General features: G+C 32.1%; 1 long non-coding RNA gene across 1 annotated transcript; it reads right to left on the bottom strand.

The window, feature by feature from the left end:
- Positions 1-1,747: 1,747 nt before the first annotated feature.
- On the bottom strand, positions 1,748-4,867 carry LOC139492531 (uncharacterized). Its single transcript, XR_011656882.1, has 3 exons — positions 4,736-4,867; positions 2,962-3,096; positions 1,748-1,832 (listed from the first exon to the last, which is right to left on the bottom strand). It is a non-coding gene; the product is annotated as an uncharacterized lncRNA (long non-coding RNA).
- Positions 4,868-20,539: the final 15,672 nt, after the last annotated feature.

Raw genomic sequence — 20,539 nt, 5'->3', positions numbered from 1 at the left:
ACCTCGTTATACAGATGCGGAACGTAAAAATAAGGTCGTAGGTAACAGGTGAATATACTTTTGGTATCGGCATTGGATTCGACCTGGACCTTGTTAATTATTGGCAATATTAATTATGTGGACAACAAAAGGGTCTGGAGTTGTGTAATTTTTAATCAACACCATTGTCCTATATAAGCTATATATAAAGTTGAATTCTTTGATTTGTCGTTTTTACACCATGACGGCTCGTTATTTTAGTATTATAGATGTAATCGTGGTATATGCAAAATGCATGTCTTTCTTATTTAAAACGTCGTAAAGGTCAGACACAATTCAAAATAACCAAATAAACACGGTTAATTAAGGATAAACGGGTGGTAACAACCAGCCGTACAATGTATAGTTTTTTCTGCATTTGTATTCAGGCCAATGTCCTCTGCTATCGCCACGGTCTTGATCTGACTACTCGAGCAGAAAAAAATATACAGAAACGGTTATAACCGGCCTGCGTATCCTTAATTTATCGTGTTTGCGAAATTCACCATTAATATGGTCTTAAATGTAAGTGTTCGTATGACTGCACAATATTTTAATCTTCTAAAAACACTTTTTTTTTCATATTGCATTTGAAGCAGAAGACAAACATGAATTCCCATAATAAATATCGATTTTTTTCTCATATATAAAAAATATATTCTGCATGTTATTTTTTTTATCAAGATGAAGGCACAAATTTACCATAATACAATATCACAATAACGGGATGTATAAGTACAGAGCCACGCTATATGTATCAAAATAACACCAAAAGGCATAAAGACTAAGCATATTGGAAAAACGAAACAGAACAATACGAGAATATCATAAATAATAATGACATGATGTACAAGAACTACAAGTATCTTAATCACAAAAAAAAAACAATTAACAAAGAAGCACAAAAAGCATATATCAAATTAAACAACCTCATTCATTGCTTCCCTATTCTTTTATTTTTATTGATGCATGCCAAACCCAACCAGATAAACATTTAAATAACCTAGAACCGTGTGCTTGACGTCAGTTGTATACGTCACGTTAAATGACATATAGACAGTTTCAGGATGTTTGCTAATAATAAGTATATCAAAAATATTGAAACCTACTAAAAAAAATCCAGACAAGCTAACGTACATCGAACAACGACGCCATCATAAAGGTTGTTCTAGTTGATAGTAAACTTGAAAACAAATACAACAACGAAAGAATTTGTAATTGAAAGTTTATTGACAACGATGCCAACAAAATGTATGTGTTGTTGATACAACATACAGTATATTGTATACGCTTGTGTCGATTAAGTCAGAATTAGGAAAAGTAAATCAACGCTGTGAAAAACTTTGCATATAAAGGAAATAAGCCGATATTATTCCATTTTGTGAAATATTGTACCAAATTTTTACAGAATGGACTGGTAGAGGCTTATATCTTACTTAACAAATTGTTTAACATGTCAAACAAAAGGTGTTCAAAGAAAGCAAATGTAACTCATCAAGTGCGAAAAATATTAGACAGCTAAAGGTAACATAATGGTTTCTTACAGGTCAAGATAGTCTTGTCACCGAAATAAAGAACGGATAAAACAATATACTGACGTCACAACAATGTTTTTAGCCAGTAGGGTAGATTTATGATTAAGGGAAATATGGGTGATATCTTTAAAAAAAAACATATTGTTAATAGATTGGAAACAGATTCAAAGTTATTTGAAGACATTAAGAAATCGTTCCGATTTTTCTTTTTATTCTCATTTAATTCTCGATATCAGTTAACTGATTTGGCTTAGCGCCCACGATAGTAGCCGACATCATCTGAAAAAGAAACAGATTTGAATATAACGTATGATCATACATTGTATAATTAATGTTCTCTCTCACGCATTTACATTTACAATCAATTTGCGGTGTTTTGTTCTGTAAAAAGTAAAATCACAAAAATACTAAATTTCGCTTTTTTATGTTCGGCCTTTCTTCTTATAGACACGTATTTCTATGTACATGAACCTTTTACCTGAATATTATTCGATGAAACAAGCACGTAGGGTATTCTCATTTAAGAAGGGAAGTATGTGTAGCATAAGGGAAGTATGTGTAGCATAAGGGAAGTATGTGTGGCATAAGGGAAGTATGTGTAGCATAAGGGAAGTATGTGTAGCATAAGGGAGTATGCGTAGCATAAGGGAAGTATGCGTAGCATAAGGGAAGTATGCGTAGCATAAGGGAAGTATGCGTAGCATAAGGGAAGTATTTGTAGCATAAGAGAAGTATGCGTAGCATAAAGAAAGTATGCGTAGCATAAGGGAAGTATGCGTAGCATAAGGGAAGTATGTGTAGCATAAGGGAAGTATGCGTAGCATAAGGGAATATGCATAGCATAATTTGCCTGTAATCATTATTATTATAGTTCTTGTGGAACAACAGTGATAATCACAAACGGAAGGGGAAAAAACTGAAGGTGAACACAATTTTCCCGGAAGAAGAAGGATCTTCCCCTTACATTTACGCATAAAAAAACTGCGCATTAGAGTTGCACGCTGAATATTGTACATATTTGTAAATCAATGATCGGAAGATATATTGAAAAATATCAGTTGTTTTTCCTTTTCAACTACTCGATTCCTGAGTTATACTGTTGATCGAGTCGAGTTGTTAAATTTCAAATTAATGAACCTATTATAATATTTGTATATGCATCATACATTCGAACGAAGAGATTTCCGCTTTTAACCAGCCCAGTTCTGATTATATAATTTCATATTTTTAAGTATAATATAACTAGCAATTCTAACTGAATGCCCATGTTAGTTAAATAATTGTTACTTTATATTTTCGTTACACATATTTGTTGACCAAAATTGATTAACTAATGCACGAAGTATTCTGGTCTAAATCAAATGTAGTATAAACACCAGGACTGACGTTCAGAATTAGAAATACTTACAAGGTTGACAGCAATGTTGTGTATACGAACAATCTGGATGACTGTTTACATCATCCGCTGGATTGTAAAAGTATCCTATTCTACATCTACGCTTGGTACAATATCCTCTAATAGTGTGGCAGGGATATGAGCTACCTTAAAAAATTTCATGTCTTAGTTTTAAAATGTTAATAGTGTACACAATAAGAACACAATGCACCTAAAAATACTAAGAATAATAAAGGTGTGTCACACAAAATCAAGAGTTCAACTGTACAGAACTACACATTTTTAAATGTGTAAAATGTTCTATTTCTACTTAATACGATTGAATGCCATATATTTACTGAATTATATCTTTTTGGCATTTTTCATATAGGAATTTAAACATACATTCTGTCTTTAACTTTAATGCATCCACAGCACCAATGAAATACAACGTCCTTCCCCATGTGACTGCCTTATTTGTATGGTCTTTTTAAATACACCTAACATTTAACCTTAACCTCAAGTTGATTCTAGTTTAATGATCTTTACAAATCAATTTTAAGTTTGTCTTATTCACAATATTTCATTAACAAAAAGAATATCAAGATATCTAACTTCTTAGCATAGGTTTTTATATGAAAATAAAAACAACACGTTATACATTTCTTGCGTCTGAAGCTCTTTTCCGGATTTACCTTCATTAGCGACGCTCACAGTAAATATTGCTTAGTATAAGCCTTGATTTCTTGAATGCGTTGTTGCATATTGTCTCCTTTATGAGTCTTTAATGGAGTCTACTGCAATATCAGGACAGATAAGGTTTGAATCGTTTAAAGAATGTTTGTCACTTTATACGAACAATCGGTCATTAACTAGTAAATATGTAAAACTTTCTATTCCTCAAACGTCTCCATTTCAATTAAACGTGTCCTTGTTCAAAATGTAAAATAATAACAATTCCAAACTCCTACGAAAATTTCAAACGGAAAGTCCCGTATAAGTTGGCAGAACTAAAAGCTTTAAAAACAAAAATGTCAAGCAAAATAGCACATAGAAGAACGTGTTCAAGTTCACTTCCTTTTAATATTTCCAATTATGTACATTTTCTGCAAGGACACCAATGGGAGGAATTAAGGTACAGAACCAATAGAAAAGAAGAGTTAATAATATTGTCTTACTTTATCTATTTCTTGATTGACTTCATATTTGTTACGTTTGGGGGCGTGTTTTTTAACAGACTGTCGGCATTCCTATGGAAAACAATTGTGTCCCTCTTCCTACCGACTTTTTCTTTATTTTTATAAGGCAGACTTCATATAGGAACTTCCTAGGAAGAAATATCAGGAGTTAGCAATATCCTTTAACTTTTCTTTCCGCTAAACATGATGTTCTCTCACTAAATATTTCAAAAAAATTTGACGATGTTAAACGCATCTATCCCATCGAACTAGATATAAAGAATAAAACAGATTCAGTTAAGTCTACCTCATATCTTGACTTACATCTAGAAATTAACAATGACGGTCGGTTTAGCCAAAACTTTCAAAACACCAATCGATAATATAAAGTGCTCCAAAAAATATATAAAAACGTCAAATAATGTTTCAATTTAAAAAAAAACAAAGTCGACATAATTACTATCATGGAATCATGTCATGTTTAAATATTTCTTCCTAGATAAAAAAAAAAAAGAAAGAAATAAAAGGATAAAAATTTCAAACTACGAGGAAAGGAAAACATTAACTACTTCTTCTACATAGAGATGAAAAATGTATACAGTGTTACTATAAATAATTCTTTAACATACCTGTTGCAAGTATTGCTGCAAAAAGAAACAATGCTAAAAATATACAGTGTGCCTTCATCGTGATATATTTAATAGATGAAATGCAGAAAACTTCTTTTTATAAGAAAACAGAATCGACATTTATTATATAAGTCTTCTGGTTCAAGTGCAGTACAACAATAACCGTGTTCTTTAAAAGATTAAAACGTCATGTAGTCATACTTATTTTTAAGAACATATGCACGTTGCATTTTATAAACTTGATTAATGAAGGATAGCACAATCATTACTTAAGCTTCAATAGGTAATTCTTCATATAAGTGAGCATTCGTTTATCGTGAATCATATAATGAAAATAGAATACAATTTACAATTATTCCTACAGTCTCAGACATCCTGGTTTTATAACCAAAAAAATACAGCTAGAATAGCGTCATTGAAAAAAGAGTTTCTCCTTATAGATTAACTTCCTTCATATATATCATTTTGAATATAGAAAACCTAAGTTACTATAGTCATGAAAACCTGTGAAGTTCTGCAAATTGTTACAGTTTATCAACAAACTATTATTTTATTAGACAAGCCGTCAAAAATTAGCAATAAGACTAATAAGGACTTCCATAAGCCATATTTACCATTACATCCCAGCTCCTTTGTTCTAACAGGGGTTATCTGAGCCGGATCACCCCAACCAGATCACCCCAGTTTAAGTTTCTTTGTTATGCATGCTTTCTTTTGTTCTGTAACATTTTGGCGGGAATGTCAAATCCAGTATAAAACTTATAATTAATTATACAGAGAAGACTATCTATCAAAATTCACGTAGAAAAAATCCAGTGTATATGCTGGGATTTGAACTCAAGACCTTTAGCATATCAAGCCACGACATATACCACTTCACCAGGTCGACTGGATACGAACTATCAGACATTTAACATACTTAAAGGAAACAAGATATTTTTATAACTGGGGCGAGTTGGCAGACCTTTACTCAGTGGGGTTTAAACCCTTTTCGTTAAATAAATGAGTTGTCAGACTGATTGTTCGATTTGATTTTACACTTTTTCAAAGTTGGGCAAGTCTGTTACAAGAGTGGGGCGATTTTTTCATAAAGTGGCGATATAGTGTGGGCCGATTGGCCAGTGGGGCGAGTTGACATTGTTTGATATCTACTCATCGTGTTAGGGGGTCATAAAGGGTATACATCATATAGTTATATATAAAATATATTATAATGGTTGTGTGGCGTTCTAAACTAGATTTTATGAATTGTAAATGGTTTTGCGTCTAATCTAAAACAGCTGGGATGTAAAATAGTTATCCCATTCGGACTTGGTGTGTCAGTGTAAGATCACCCTCTGGCCTCCGGCCATCGGGATGATCTTACACTGACACACCGCGTCCTTATGGGATAACTATTAAAGACTTGACGAACCAAAATCGAATTCAACGTATAGGGTAGATAACAGTACTCAGACTAATATGAACTAATGAATCATAATGAACGTTCTGCAAGAGAAGTTGCTGTGATTTTTGTCGTTTTTGCAATCTATAATTTAGATTCTTCTTCAAGACCAGACAATAAATAAAATTGAGAATGGAAAAGGGGAATGTGTCAAAGAGACACCAACCCGACCAAATAAAAAACAACAGCAGAGGGTCACCAACAGATCTTCAATGTAGCGAAAAATGTATTTTAATTACTAACAGGAATTAGTTGTTTTTTCAATGTTCGACAACTTCTATCAAATAGACCAAATATATTAATAACTACTTTATTCTCAAAAATATAATTTTTGATTATAGCCGTATGACACAAAAACCATAATCACGGTGGGTATGGTTGTCCTGCGAGAGAATGTTCTGTGCTGGTGATTCGGTCCTGACGGGTGCTGGTGATCAATGAAAAAATGTAAACAAAGACGAAAATGATGATTTTTGACGTTTTCACTCATAAAAAATAGAAGAAAACAGTTGAGATTTTTCAATTTTGCTTCTTATGGGTTCATATGTAAACCATTAAAAAGTTGACCCTCTAAACTGTTTCAGTAAGCGTAACACAAAAATGCTCATTTTCAGAAAATCTCGAACTGAAAAAATAAAACAAAAATGCTCATAGAGTCCGCTTTCTATACCGCAATCCACACGACAAAACTATTTTGTGAAAAAACATTGCAATTTATTAAAATTTAGCATTTTTTCAATTTATTCATGTCCTGATACTGTGCTGGTGGGTCCTGTCATTGTGCTGGTGGGTCCTGATACGGTGCTGGTGATTTTGGATAAGAAGTTGCTCATATTTGAAACAAATGTTACAAAATCAATAAAATTGGGCAGATAATTATTGTCAATAGGATCTATGACTCCTATTTTAGCTCTTGTGCATCCATTTGGCTGTTTAATATGTGTTTTCTTGTATTACACAATTACATAACAGGGAAACCTCTTTCGTCCAATATCAGATAACAATATATACTATCTGAAATAAAAATAGTTTTATTAAGATATTAAATGCCCCTTACATTGATGCTTCAACAATGATCAAAGCCCATGCTGCATAGACATGTTTGTTAGCGCTCCGCATACCCCTCCCCACTTACTCAACCCCCCCCCCCCCCCCCCCCCCATTTCCTCCTTCATTGTTACAGTGGTGTAGCAACACAACAATTTATCACAAAAATAATAACACAAAGACACACATTATTGAACAACAAATGCTCACAGGTACTGAAAGCTAGTTCAAAGCCGCATTTTCAACTAATAGATAAACCATGTTCTCATATGCAAAAATCCCAATCGTGTCGATTAAAAAAGTCTCAAAACTTAAGTTCACATTTTAATGTTTGATTAAGCAGAACTATAATTAAAAGTGTGCAGTGAATCTTGTGCTCACAATAGTTATTGTCATAATTATGTTTACATAAGACTTATAAAGGAATTAAGAAGGTACCAAGAAATATTTTACAGTTCAATTTAATGATCATGAATGGAAGGAAATGGTACGGAAGTTTACATAGGACAAAAAAAAATTGATAGTATTTTTTGGCGAAAGACTTAAACGCTTCTTTGCATTATATAGTAAAACTCTTCTTTAAAAGCATGCAAAAATAACTTTGATTGACTTGCTTGCTATGTTTGCTACAAGGATATTTTCAAACAATAGGTAGGCGGAGTTTCAATACATACTGGGATTTGATAGGACAAATACAAACTGACAGGAATTGAAGTTAATGTTTATTGTCCAAACAAATTCTAGTATATAGTAAACATACTACTTACCTGTCGTTTACAACCATCCAAACAATCATAGCAAGCAATTTAATCAAGGTTTGCTTTGCATGTATTTATAGAAGAGCTGTAAATTCTAAAAAAAAATCTTGTTGTCGTAGATGGTTAAATCCTCAACAAAATATCATTAACTTTGTTGGAACGAATAAAGGTTTTAAATCAAAGGAGTAGGTCCGGTAAGGACTCATTTTGGCCTCAAATTTCAGTTTCATCTGACGAAAGATTTTGACCACTTTTTAAACACTTAAGTGTCTATTTCACTTGATTCAATTAGTTTATGTGAAAGATTTTAACTGATTAAGTCATTAAAAGCGATCCCATTGAAGCTCAAATATGAAAAATCTCTCAAATGTGCCAAAAAACGTCACTTTTCAGATGGTTTTTGTCAAAAATGAAAGTGGCCGCATCCGTGTTCATCCACAACTTTTATATATGTTTTGTATTATCATAAAATACAACTTACATTGCAATATTAAGGATGAACACGAATGCGGCCACTTTCGTTTTACACGGAAACCGTCTAAAATTTAACTAAAATGATAGAATTTTGAAGATTCCAGTAATTTAGCATGACTTAATGGTGCTAATACCCGATATATGTGCATTGTATTGACAAAAACAGCCCATATTTATGTAGCAGAAGCATTCAACTGTCCAATAAATAACTAAAAGTTTACATTTTAACAAGTTTGTAAAACTGTTATATTTTTGGGCCAAAAAGGGGCCTTACCGGACCTACTCCTTTCCGTGGACTTTTTAGCTTCCACCCTGACGAGGCATGTTAGCTGTTCGTATGCTGTTGCACCTGACGCACTGAAACTTTCACATTTCCATCTTCTTTTCTGAAATATTTTACCCAGCTCATACTTGACAGGATTGTTATTCTAGTAAAAGGTGTAACCAATGAATTGAACACAAGTTAAAAATTCCACAATACTATTTAATTCATTTTATGTGTCAATTTGTTCGAAAAAAATCGAAAAGAAGAGAGTTTTTTAATGTCATGGTTATCTGTCGCTATCTAGATATATGCTTAGCATTTATTTCAGATGACATGGACTCCTCACCCAGGTGACCCTGCTGCCTTTCATAACTTTATCCGTATACAATTATTTTAAAATAGATAACCAAAGGCTGCAACTCGTATTTTTGTATTTAAATGATTCGTTGTAACGAGAATATTTGTGGTGAATGGAAACTGTGAGGGTCAAAATCTTAAATTGCTTATAAATGTTGCTGGACCCAGTTTCGTTATCTGATCTGAATTTTCTAAAATGTGCAAGGAAGATAGACATTTTGATTTTTTTTACTCGGTAAGTTTGCCCCAATCGCTTGAACTTTTGCAATATTACAGCCAATTTCAATGAGTGTGTAGACAAAGGGATTACTTTGGTTATCTTGCTTGCTGAACAGAAAAGTCATTGTAAGTTATGTAAACTACCCTACTTTAAGAGTAGACTAGTTCGACAAATGACACATCTTTCTGTCTGTAGGACCAGGCTGCTTCAAAAGGAGGGTACTTTACCTAACCTAACAATGACCTCACGGTTTAGCTAACAAGCTATTTTGGAATTTTGAAATGAAAAAGCTAAGAAATCTTAGTTTTGTTATTGTATACTAGGTTTTCGAAAAAAAATACCTGATAACCCTTCAGACAAAAAAAAATGTTGAAAATATCTTACAGATACAGCAAGTGATTCTTAATAGCTATAAGATACATTTTTCTTTTAAAATACAACTTTTAAATCTTACGGGAAACTATTCCAAGCTTAAAACTTTCACTGTAACCTCGCATTAACTTATCCCCCATCCCCCCCCCCCCCCCCCGAAAAAAAAACCCAAACCAGCAAACCCGCAATACTATTGTCATTCTTATAGTCAGCACTCAATTGTTCACAAACTAATGTGTTTAAAGCTGCTAAAGACATATGATTCAAACGCTCAGTAAGTCCTTTGTTCGATATTTTTGCTCTCCATTTTGATGCAAAACCTTTTACATTTTTATTTTATCGGTTATTGTTGAAGGTCGTACGATGACGTATGGTTGTTAACACAGACTTTCTTTGGTTTCTTATGGAAATTTTTCCATTGACAACAAACATACCACATCATCTGCATTATATAAGTATTGTATAAATTACAACGTATTTTGGTAATCTTGCAAAATGATCGTAATCCCGAAAATCGTTAACATATTTTTTTATCCTAAAAGGGGCAAGAAGGGTTCCATCAACAGGCCAATAAATAAAATTACAGTTAATTTAAAAAAAAAATTAAAAAAAATAGGTGTATTTTTTCTCTCATAATAACAGTAAACAGATTCACAACAATGTCAATTTCAAGAAAGCAGACAACAGTTAATTAGTCAATAACAATGCAGCATCAATGATCTTGAATATATGCTTGTTTTAACTAAAATATAAAGGCACAGAACCAGGACATTGGAGCACAGTACCAGGACCGTTTTTCTGATCACCAGCACAGCGTCAGGACAATTCCGTTTAACGAACTTGTACGACTTTTGCAATATAATATTGTTGTAATATACTTTGCATAGTACTTATGACGCATCAGAGAAAAATTAAGCAACAAAACAGTCGTTTTATTGCCGTTCTGATACAATGTAAACAAACCCACCAGCACAGAATCAGGACCCACCAGCACCTGACAGGACCAAATCACCAGCACAGTACGTTCTCTCGCAGGACAACCATACCCACCGTGATAATGGCTTCATCATTCTCAGAACCTTGCAATATTGATTTATAAACCTTGGATTTAATCAAAATAAATAGCAATCCTTTAATATTGAATGAATAGAATCAAATAAAAGCAAAATTATTCTCACTTCTTCCTGATAAAGCATTTTAGATTTGAAGAACGGACACTAAACATGTGAAGACGAAATATTATTTTGCAAGATAGTTATTTAAGGTTGATGTATGAATATAATTGTTTTTTAATTTGCTGTAATACTGTTTTAATATTACTCAAATCTAGGAAAGTATTTTCATCATGCAAAAAAACGTGTCCGGATTTTTATTTTCCGTTGTTCTGTTTTAATGTATTAGCTCTTTAAGGTTTGTGTAAGATTTTGACTTTCTGCCATCAGCCTCGAACCTCACTCGGGAGACGAATGATTTTCACAATGCGTATTTTGGTACCGTAAATATTATTACTACCTCTGGGTCTTTACATTTGCTGGTTAACTTTTTGTTCTCACCATAACTTAAGCAAAAATTGGTAATTAAATGAGTGATATACCGATACTTAATATGCTCTCTATTTTAAATTTGGTGTTTCAAAAATGAAAAACGATTTCAAATTAAGAAATTAAAACCCCATGCTTTCATGCTTTTGTCAGGTTTTGACGTTCAAATATTGTGACCTTGAAAGCTGGAAAAACATAACTTACCGAAATGCACATACAAATTAAATATATTTAATTAAAAAATTTACCACTTTTGTTAACATGTCTTTCCTTTATTCTGTAAATTAGCCCACCAATTTTAAAAGAGTGATAGAATTTAAAGGTATTACTTTTGCTGTGTTACGTATTTTCGTTCATTATTTTGTATATAAATTATGTCGGTAGTTTTTTTCGTTTGAATTGTTTTACATTTGTCTTTTCGGAGTCTTTTATAGCTGACTATACGGCATGTGCTTTGCTTACTGTTGAAAGCCCTACGATGACCTATAGTGGTTTGTGCCATTTGGTCTCTTGTGAAAGTTGTCTAATTGTCAATCATACCACATCTTCTTTCGTCCAGGTATTAGTCTTTGTGTAGTCTAGACGGTTGTATAAGTCGGCGGACGGAATAATATGTCAGTTAACAAATGTAAATTAGTTGTTACTGCATCAATTGATAAACATATTAAATAAATATGTTTTTTACTGCATCAATTGATAAACATATTAAATAAATATCAAAGCTGATCGTCGAAATATGTATTAAGTATTTCATCAGTCTGCAAAGGAATTATATGTTACATAACATCGGTATATTACACTCAAATGAACATTATATATATTTATTTATTATTCATATTAGTACTATAAAGCATGGAAAGTACTTGCTTTGATTTATTTTTGCATGTATAAACTATTAATGATTAATCTCTTTAAATTTTTCGCAATTGTATGTTTAAGATATTAAATATATATGTATATGAATAACATTCATTTAAGAGTAATATACCGATGTAATGTAACGTATTATCCCTTTGCAAGCTGTGGAAAAACATAATACATATTTCGAAAATCAGCTTTGAAATATGATTTAATGTGTTTATAAGCTTTTGTTCGATTTATACTGCACTCGTTCTATTTGTTTGACCGTATATTTCTATGTCATATACAGTCACTGACATGATATCACTTTTCCTCATGAATATTTAAATAGAAATTGCCGACATTATAATTAATTATTCATACGACCTATTCAGCCTGTTCTTGTTTTCAATGTATACAACGACTTAAACGTTATTTCTTTTGCAATTTATATATAAAAAAAACATATTTCACTTGGTCTGCAAACTATATCATTATGTTTTATGCTTATTGTTGATAATTTAGTTGATTTTCAAACAAATTCGTTCACCATCGATTGCGAATTTCAACAGTTTATGAATATTTCATTGTGTTGATTGTTTCTCCGCCTGCATGATATGAGGCCTTTTTATAAAAGAGGGAAGTTTCCCAATAATTAAATCAAATGGTAAAATTAACACATTAAACAACAATTGAAAATGGTTTTTTTTAAGACTGCAGTATAAAGACAATAATAGTGACTTGACATATCAATGCACTAATACTGTCTATTTATAATGCTGTGTCCTTGTCATGTTTCTGCACCATATATCAAATACTTTATTTATCATATGTGAAGTATTTCGTTTAGCATCTTAAAATTACTTTTTTGCATAAATTTCAGTCTAGTTTTAATAGCTTTTGATTTTGACCATGGGCTGATAAGTGGTCTGATATGAAAAATGACATGTTTAAAAGTTCTTTTTATCATATACTTCAGCAGAAGACAAACAGACAGGAACTTTTTTTTAAACCTTGAAAAATGATTTTGTTTTATCAATTGTTTGGCATTTTCTTATTATATATTTTCCTGATTCCTATTTTTTATTTTATCCAACTTAGGTATGTTTTACACTTAAAACGAACCATTGGGTGTGATTTTTCGGAATTTGCAGAATGACGTAGAAATGGCATGCGATAATAACCGGAAACAGTTGATGTAAAGCGGAAGTAGTTGATATAAACCCGAAGCAGTTCATAACAAAAGTCATATCACACGGCCAATTCTTCAAATTTAATGAATAAATATACATATTCAAATTAGTTTTTTCATTGGGTACAATTATACCATTATTTTCTTTAAGTTTATGATGAATTCATTTATTGTTCCAATTTCTTGTGAATCTTTTGAAATATCTGTTCTGTAACTATGTCCAGCTACATTCAGTTATTGTGACCTAAGATGCCACTACTCGTGGACGTTTCGTCCCCGAGGCTATCACCAGCCCAGTAGTCAACACTTCGGTGTTGACATGAATATCAAAAATGTGGTCATTTTTATAAATTTCCTGTTTACAAAACATTGAATTTTTGAAAAAAACTAAGGATTTTCTTATCCCAGGCATAGATTACCTTAGCCGTATTTGAGACGTTTTGAAATTTTGGATCCTAAATGCTCTTCAACTTTGTACTTGTTTGGCTTTATTAATATTTTGACATGAGCGTCACAGATGAGTCTTATGTAGATGAAACATGCGTCTTGCGTACTAAATTATAATCCTGGTACCTTAGATAACTATTTACGCAGATTGTCATCGTTTTTTGGATACAACACTGAGCGTAATGCATTGATTTGTTCCTATTGAAATTATAATTTCTTGTTTTGAAATTAGACTTACAATTCAGTTCGATTGTACATTATTTCAAATCAAAGATGATTGGAGTTTTACCCATTATAAACTGCATACTTTATCTGTATATTAATTTACTAATAATTAACTTTTTGATGCACAAAAAAGCCGCGATAATGTGCTCCGGCATGGAACCAAATTTTAATTATGGCATTAGTTTTATATTAGTTTTAGTAGTTGATATTTGTACATGTTACTTTTGAAAAGAAAATATATAAAATCCGCTATTAAAATTAATTATGTATACGAAACGCGCGTCTGGTGGCAGCAAAAGAGTACAATCTAGCTCTCCCATAGCAGTGTAACTACATGAAGTTTTATTTACCCCAATAATGTATTTGTAGAACTTTAAGTCCTCACAATCAAACTTACTAAATGTTTTCTATGTTTCAAAGAGGCTGTCTGTTTGATGTTTCGAAAATTACACTTTTGCATATTCCTGAGTCATATGTTTTCAACGAGAGAACTTTTGCAATTGAAGAAGGCATTTACCTCTTTTGATACAAATCATATAAGCTGTAGAAAACCCCTAGAAGCAGAAACAATAACACTTAGATAATTTCATTTCTTTTTATTTTCAATTGGTTCACTATAAAAATGAAACCAACATTTAATCATCTTACCACCTTTGTTAAAAGTTACAGCTTTCGCAATATTCTTCTAATTTATATAAACATTTACTCAATCCCGATTGAGTAGTAGAAAGAAGCATAACATCATCGGTATACATTTAAAACTCAAGTGTTTTAGTACTTCCTATTTCAGCTAGTACAGTAAGTATCAAAAATACACTGCAAATTATTGACAAATATCTTGAAAAGATTGGGATTGTCTAATTCAAAAATAAACTTTAGAGTGAAGCTGTTAATTTATCTTGTAATCTAACTTTTAAATTATTATTATAATACATGTTGTTAATGATATTACAAAAATAACCCCTATCGCAACATTTTTTTAATTTTTAACAACAAGGCTTCATGCACTACAGACCTAAAAGCTTTCCCAAATCTATAAAACATGTGAATAAGTAATTATCTGCTATACACTTTCTAATTAGAGTCCTCAAAATAAACACATGATCTACCGATCTAGATTATTTTTGAAAACCGTTTCTGTAAGAATGGAATAAAACAATTACCCATTATAAATTATATTTGTAAAACCTCTATAATCCGAAGGATCATAATTTTAACCTGATTTAAATAATGATAGTATATACCCTGTTGTAGTACCTCTATTATTCGAAAGATCATAATTTTAACCTGATTTAAATAGTGATAGTATATACTCTGTTTTCCAATGCTTTGGACTAAAACAAGCCCATAATATACTTCTAAACCGTTTTACATAACATGAAAGCAAATTTGATTCACTACATTTGTGCATTTTGTTTGAAATGCAATCTAATCCAAAAGATTTACCATTTTTTATGCATGCACTGCTTTTGTCTCGTTTTTCTTTGTAATTTTATAATCAAGTTCAGAAAAAGTCTTTCTTTGTTCTAAAGTACAAAATTGATTTGCCTAATGATTGCTAGCATTTTACTTTTATTGTCTGATTCGTTATGCGACTACCTGACCCTTATCATGGCTTATACGTATTGCCTTTATGTCTGGAACTTGTTTTCTCTCTCAATGATTTGTTAGCTGACATTTTAAAAATATGATGAAACGAATGTAATGCAGCTCCGACTTCACTTTGGGACTGATATTTTTAAAATCTTTAATTTTAACCTTTATCTTATCAAACTTTATCATGTTAATAGCATTTAAAAATGATTTAGAAGATATTATTTCCCATTTGTATTTCAAAGGGACATAATCCAAATTCTGTTTTAAACAATTACCATGAACTGAAGCCAAATGTCTTACTGAAAATCTGACAATCTAAGTATTGGTCATCAATATGAAAATGCAAAACATTTTCTATAAATCCTCGGACACCAAACAGAGAAGTCAAGAACAATTTTACTATTATATTGGTAAAATATAAATTTACCTAGTTGGTTATCTCCAAATGTTCTATCATTCAATATTCGAATTTGACTTGAAATACATATATTTAGCACTTATTTACCTCCGGAACAGCACTTTATATTGGTACTGCTATATTTTATCAAGTTCAAATTCCTTGCGTAAAGGGACATAAATAATATAATCGTCATCATAATTACTTATGAATTCTTCAAAATTGGCTGACTTTGAATTAAAATCTCCTAAAATCATAATGCGGGGTTCACACATTGCCGATTATTGCTCCCGTTTGAAAAAGGTCGGATTACTATCCTCAATTATCTGGAATATCCTATCATTGTCTGAACGCAGTCGTTTAAGTTCGTAACAAATCCCTACGGATCGGGAGGGGTCCGAATAGTTCAGCGAAGCACCCCGACAGTTAGGTGGGTCCCGTAACATTCGGGGAAACTCAGCCGATTTTGTCTAGTCGGGTTACAATCGTGCCTATGTCATGACAGATTCTGCTGTATCGGATCAAAATCCTAACAATGTTCTGTGTATTTTTGACGGTGTCCTGTGGAACGGGAATGATCTGTAGAAATTTTTCATTGCTGTTTTTCTGTCGATTGAGTCCAGATTGCATCCAGTTTTTGCCGAAACCGTTCCGGAACAGTCCCGTTATTAATAGGAAATTCGTCAATGATACCCGTATCAGAGTCCCGACAATTACAGATTACAATGCGACTGAGACCAGACAAAGCCGTTTGCAATGCTATAGAGCGGACCGTGATAGGATTACTTTCCTACAGTACCTGATCATCCGGAGTATGCCGACTGTTTTCGAACGGATAACTTCCGTCAGCGTCGGTTCACTGTCTGGTCACTGTCTGATCTCTGTCGGATTACATTCGGGACAATCGAGACGCAGTCGTGACAGACTCGGTCGAATTTTATCAGGCGAAAGATATAAATCAGATTAAAAGCGGATTGAGAACGGGATTATCGGGATAAATTCGCTTGGAAACGGTTGAATATCGACGCTTCCTGAACAATATCTGATTGTTGTCGTGATTAAATTTTTTTTTTTACAAATTTCAATTAAAGTTTAATCTTGATCAGACTTTTGACAAATTTAATCGGGAATGGTCTTGTCAAGGACGGCAGTGAAAATCGTGAATGTGTGACCCCAGCTTAACTTAACATTTATCTTAACTGGTTGCTTTTTTTTTAAGCTAAAACATCAAAATCCTTATCTTTCTAAAAAGAGGAACTAACAAAAACATAAAAGTATATTATTTTCAAAACCCAAAAAAATGTTTTATCCAATATAAGTTATTGATACCCTCACCATATGTTTTTAAGGATTTTTACACCCATTCTTACTTTTTTGTTGATTAAAATTTCTAAACCACCATATCCTTGCTTGCTTTTTTTGGATTGTGTGTTCAATTGAAATGAATCTATTTAGTTGACCTATTGTATACATGACATTTAGCTGCAGGAAGTCAATCGAAATAAGGGAAATAACTCTAGCATTGATTTTTTTTATAATACCTGGATGAGTATTTAAGATAAACTGTAAATAGGGTTTCATTTAATTAAACAAATATTTACATTAACAGGTTTTGATTTCACCTTCAACGTCTGGTGTCGTAATTTACTATTAAAGCTTCATTAAGAATTTGTATATCCTTCATTAATCATGTTTATGGAATGCAACCTTAATATGTTTTGAACAGCGGTATACTACTGTTGCCTTTATTTTTCTTTTCAAAACGTAAGTACTTAAACATGTCTGGACGATATTACAATTTTATGAATAATAATCATTGTAGTGCAAAATAAGCAGAAAACAAGTCTACCTTTTCATACTGAATATTGATTTTTTTTTTCAAAATATATATAAACAATATTTTGCTTGTCATCTTTTAAATATATCACAATGAAGGCACACTGTATTATTTTAACGTTGTTTCTTTTTGCAGCAATACTTGCAACAGGCATGTTAAATAATATACATTACAGTATATGTAAATATGCATTTCATTGTAAAAGAAGAGTTTGTTGATGGTTTTCTTTCTTCAACGTTTTTTTCTCTCAACATTAATTACTTTTTTATCTTTTAAGAAACATCGTTTTTGGTTTTTATGACCGATTGTTATCAAACGTATATATATATATAAATTTACCTGTTGCTGCTCACAAGGAACAAAGAGTTCCGAAAGGCCAATTTAAAATCATCCCTTCGTCAATTTTACGGACGCCATCACGAGTTGGTTGACCGTTATTGAATAACCGGTTCACAGATGATATCGCATATGTTCCTTACGTCGTAACTATAATCCCCTTCCCTTTCCATGAATGTGACTACCGAATTAGACTTTTTTTGTAAAAACATGAGCAACACGACGGGTGCCACATGTGGAGCAGGATCTGCTTATTCGTCCTTAGCACCTGAGATCACCTCAGTTTTTGGTGGGATTCGTGTTGCTAAGTCCTTAATTATATATGTTGTGTCATGTGTACTATTATTTGTCTGCTTATCTTTTTCATTTTTAGCCATGACGTTGTCAGTTTATTTTCGATCAATGATTTTGACTGTCCCTCTTCTATCTTTCGTTCCTCTTTTACTTTATTACTGTTAAAAGAATCATAAATTTTAACAAGAATTTTTGAGATCTTCACAATCGTTCATTATTCCACATATTCATGTATACAGTGCAACCTGTTTAAACCAAACTTCTTCGGGACTTAGGATTTGGTACGGTTTTGGCCGATGTTCGGTTTTATCAGGTTCACAACGCACATAATTTGGTATGACGGTGCTTAAGAAAATGTTTTGTTTATACAGGTTTTTGGTTAATACAGGATTCAATTTAGCCAGGTTTCAATTTAGCCAGGTTTCAATATATATCCAATCGAAATAATAATTTCCTTACATATACCACAGATACAAGATATAGTTCAGTATGTACTCGGCATATAATCATATATTTTAAGATATCAAATAAAGTCATATCAATGAGCTAATTACAGTAGTAACATTTGGTACAGTTACACATTTGTAGTTCTGCACATTTGTACTCTTACCTGTATTGGACACACTTTATCAAAAGTAAAACTATTACGTGCATCGTGCACTTATTGTGTACAACATTTTTTGTTTTAAAATAAGATATCAAATCTAATCTTTAAGGTAACTCATATCCGCACCCCTGTAACAAAGTTGGAGGATATTCCTCTATTCGAAGATGCAGCATGGGATATCAAGTACACCCTGTAACTAGTAAAAGAGATTGTACTTATGGACAACATTGCTGTCAACCTTGTAAGCATTTATTTTTATTTTGAACATTAGTCTTGGTATACTCAATTTAAATCGCATATGTTACTATTTCCTACTTATCAAAAGACAATTGCATTCGTGCATTTGTAAATCAAGTTAAGTCAACATGTATGTTGAAATTAGAAATATAAAATAGTTTACCCTCATTATTGAACAAAAATGTGCGAACAACACACTGAGTATAATGGCTAGTTATCTTATACTTGAATATATGCAATAATACATTTCGAACTTTGTCAGTCAAAAACTAAGGACATTCGTTGACATGCATGAAGCTCATAAAAATACTATGAATGGTTTATTACTTTGAGATTATAGAACTCGACTTGACTTTTAATATAACATAGGAACAGAGTGTTTGAACTGAAAAAACTAAAAAAAAAATGAATTGAGAGAGAAAATTTAGTATACAATAAATGATTCGTACTTTTTATTCAGATTCGCTTCTTTTTCAGATGATGAAAGATACTAGAATGGACACTAAGCTTCTTCCAAAACAGTAGACTGATATCTTGAAGTAAAATAAGATAAATTATAGAACTAACTCTTGATGCCTTCAACTTATTCATCATTTCGTTCAATAAGTTTACAATCTATCATGTCTATTTCATAAAATACCGTTTATATGTTCCTTGAATTTCTATACTGATATAAGAAGATGTGGTATGAGTGTCAATAAGACAACTCTCCATCCAAGTCACAATTTGTAAAAGTAAACCTATATAGGTCAAAGTACAGTATTTAACACGGAGCCTTGACTCACACCGAACGGCAAGCTAAAAGGACCCCAAAATTGACTAGTGTTAAACCATTAAAATGGGAAAACCAACGGTCTCATCTATATAAAAAACGAGAAACGAGAAACACTTATGAACCACATCAACAAACGACAACCACTGAACATCAGATTCCTGATTTAGGACAGGTGCAAACAAATGCAGCGGGTATAAACGTTTTAATAGAACCAACCTTCACCCTTACTGAAACAATAGTGTAACATCACAACATAGTGTTACAAAATAGGGGTAAGGGTTAAGGGTGACAAGTATATTTATGTAAAGCTTTATGTAAAGCTATTATTATTCTTTTCTTATTATCCAGACTGCACTTTCTCTGTTTTACTTCGTTCGCGGTCGCTGCCGTTTAAGTCTGGATAATTGTGTGACTGAGATTATATGTACGAACACTATTCTATTTCAGGGATCGTGTCCTTATTATATTATTATTGTATGTATTTATTGTTATATTTATTGGGAATGATAGGATATAGAGTTCGTCTCACTGTTTGTCCAAAGG

This window comes from Mytilus edulis, chromosome 10 (genome assembly GCF_963676685.1).
Source record: "Mytilus edulis chromosome 10, xbMytEdul2.2, whole genome shotgun sequence".
NCBI classification, from domain to species: Eukaryota; Metazoa; Mollusca; class Bivalvia; order Mytilida; family Mytilidae; genus Mytilus; species Mytilus edulis.
Note: the sequence above shows the minus strand (reverse complement) of the source record. Positions and strands in the feature narration are given on the sequence as shown.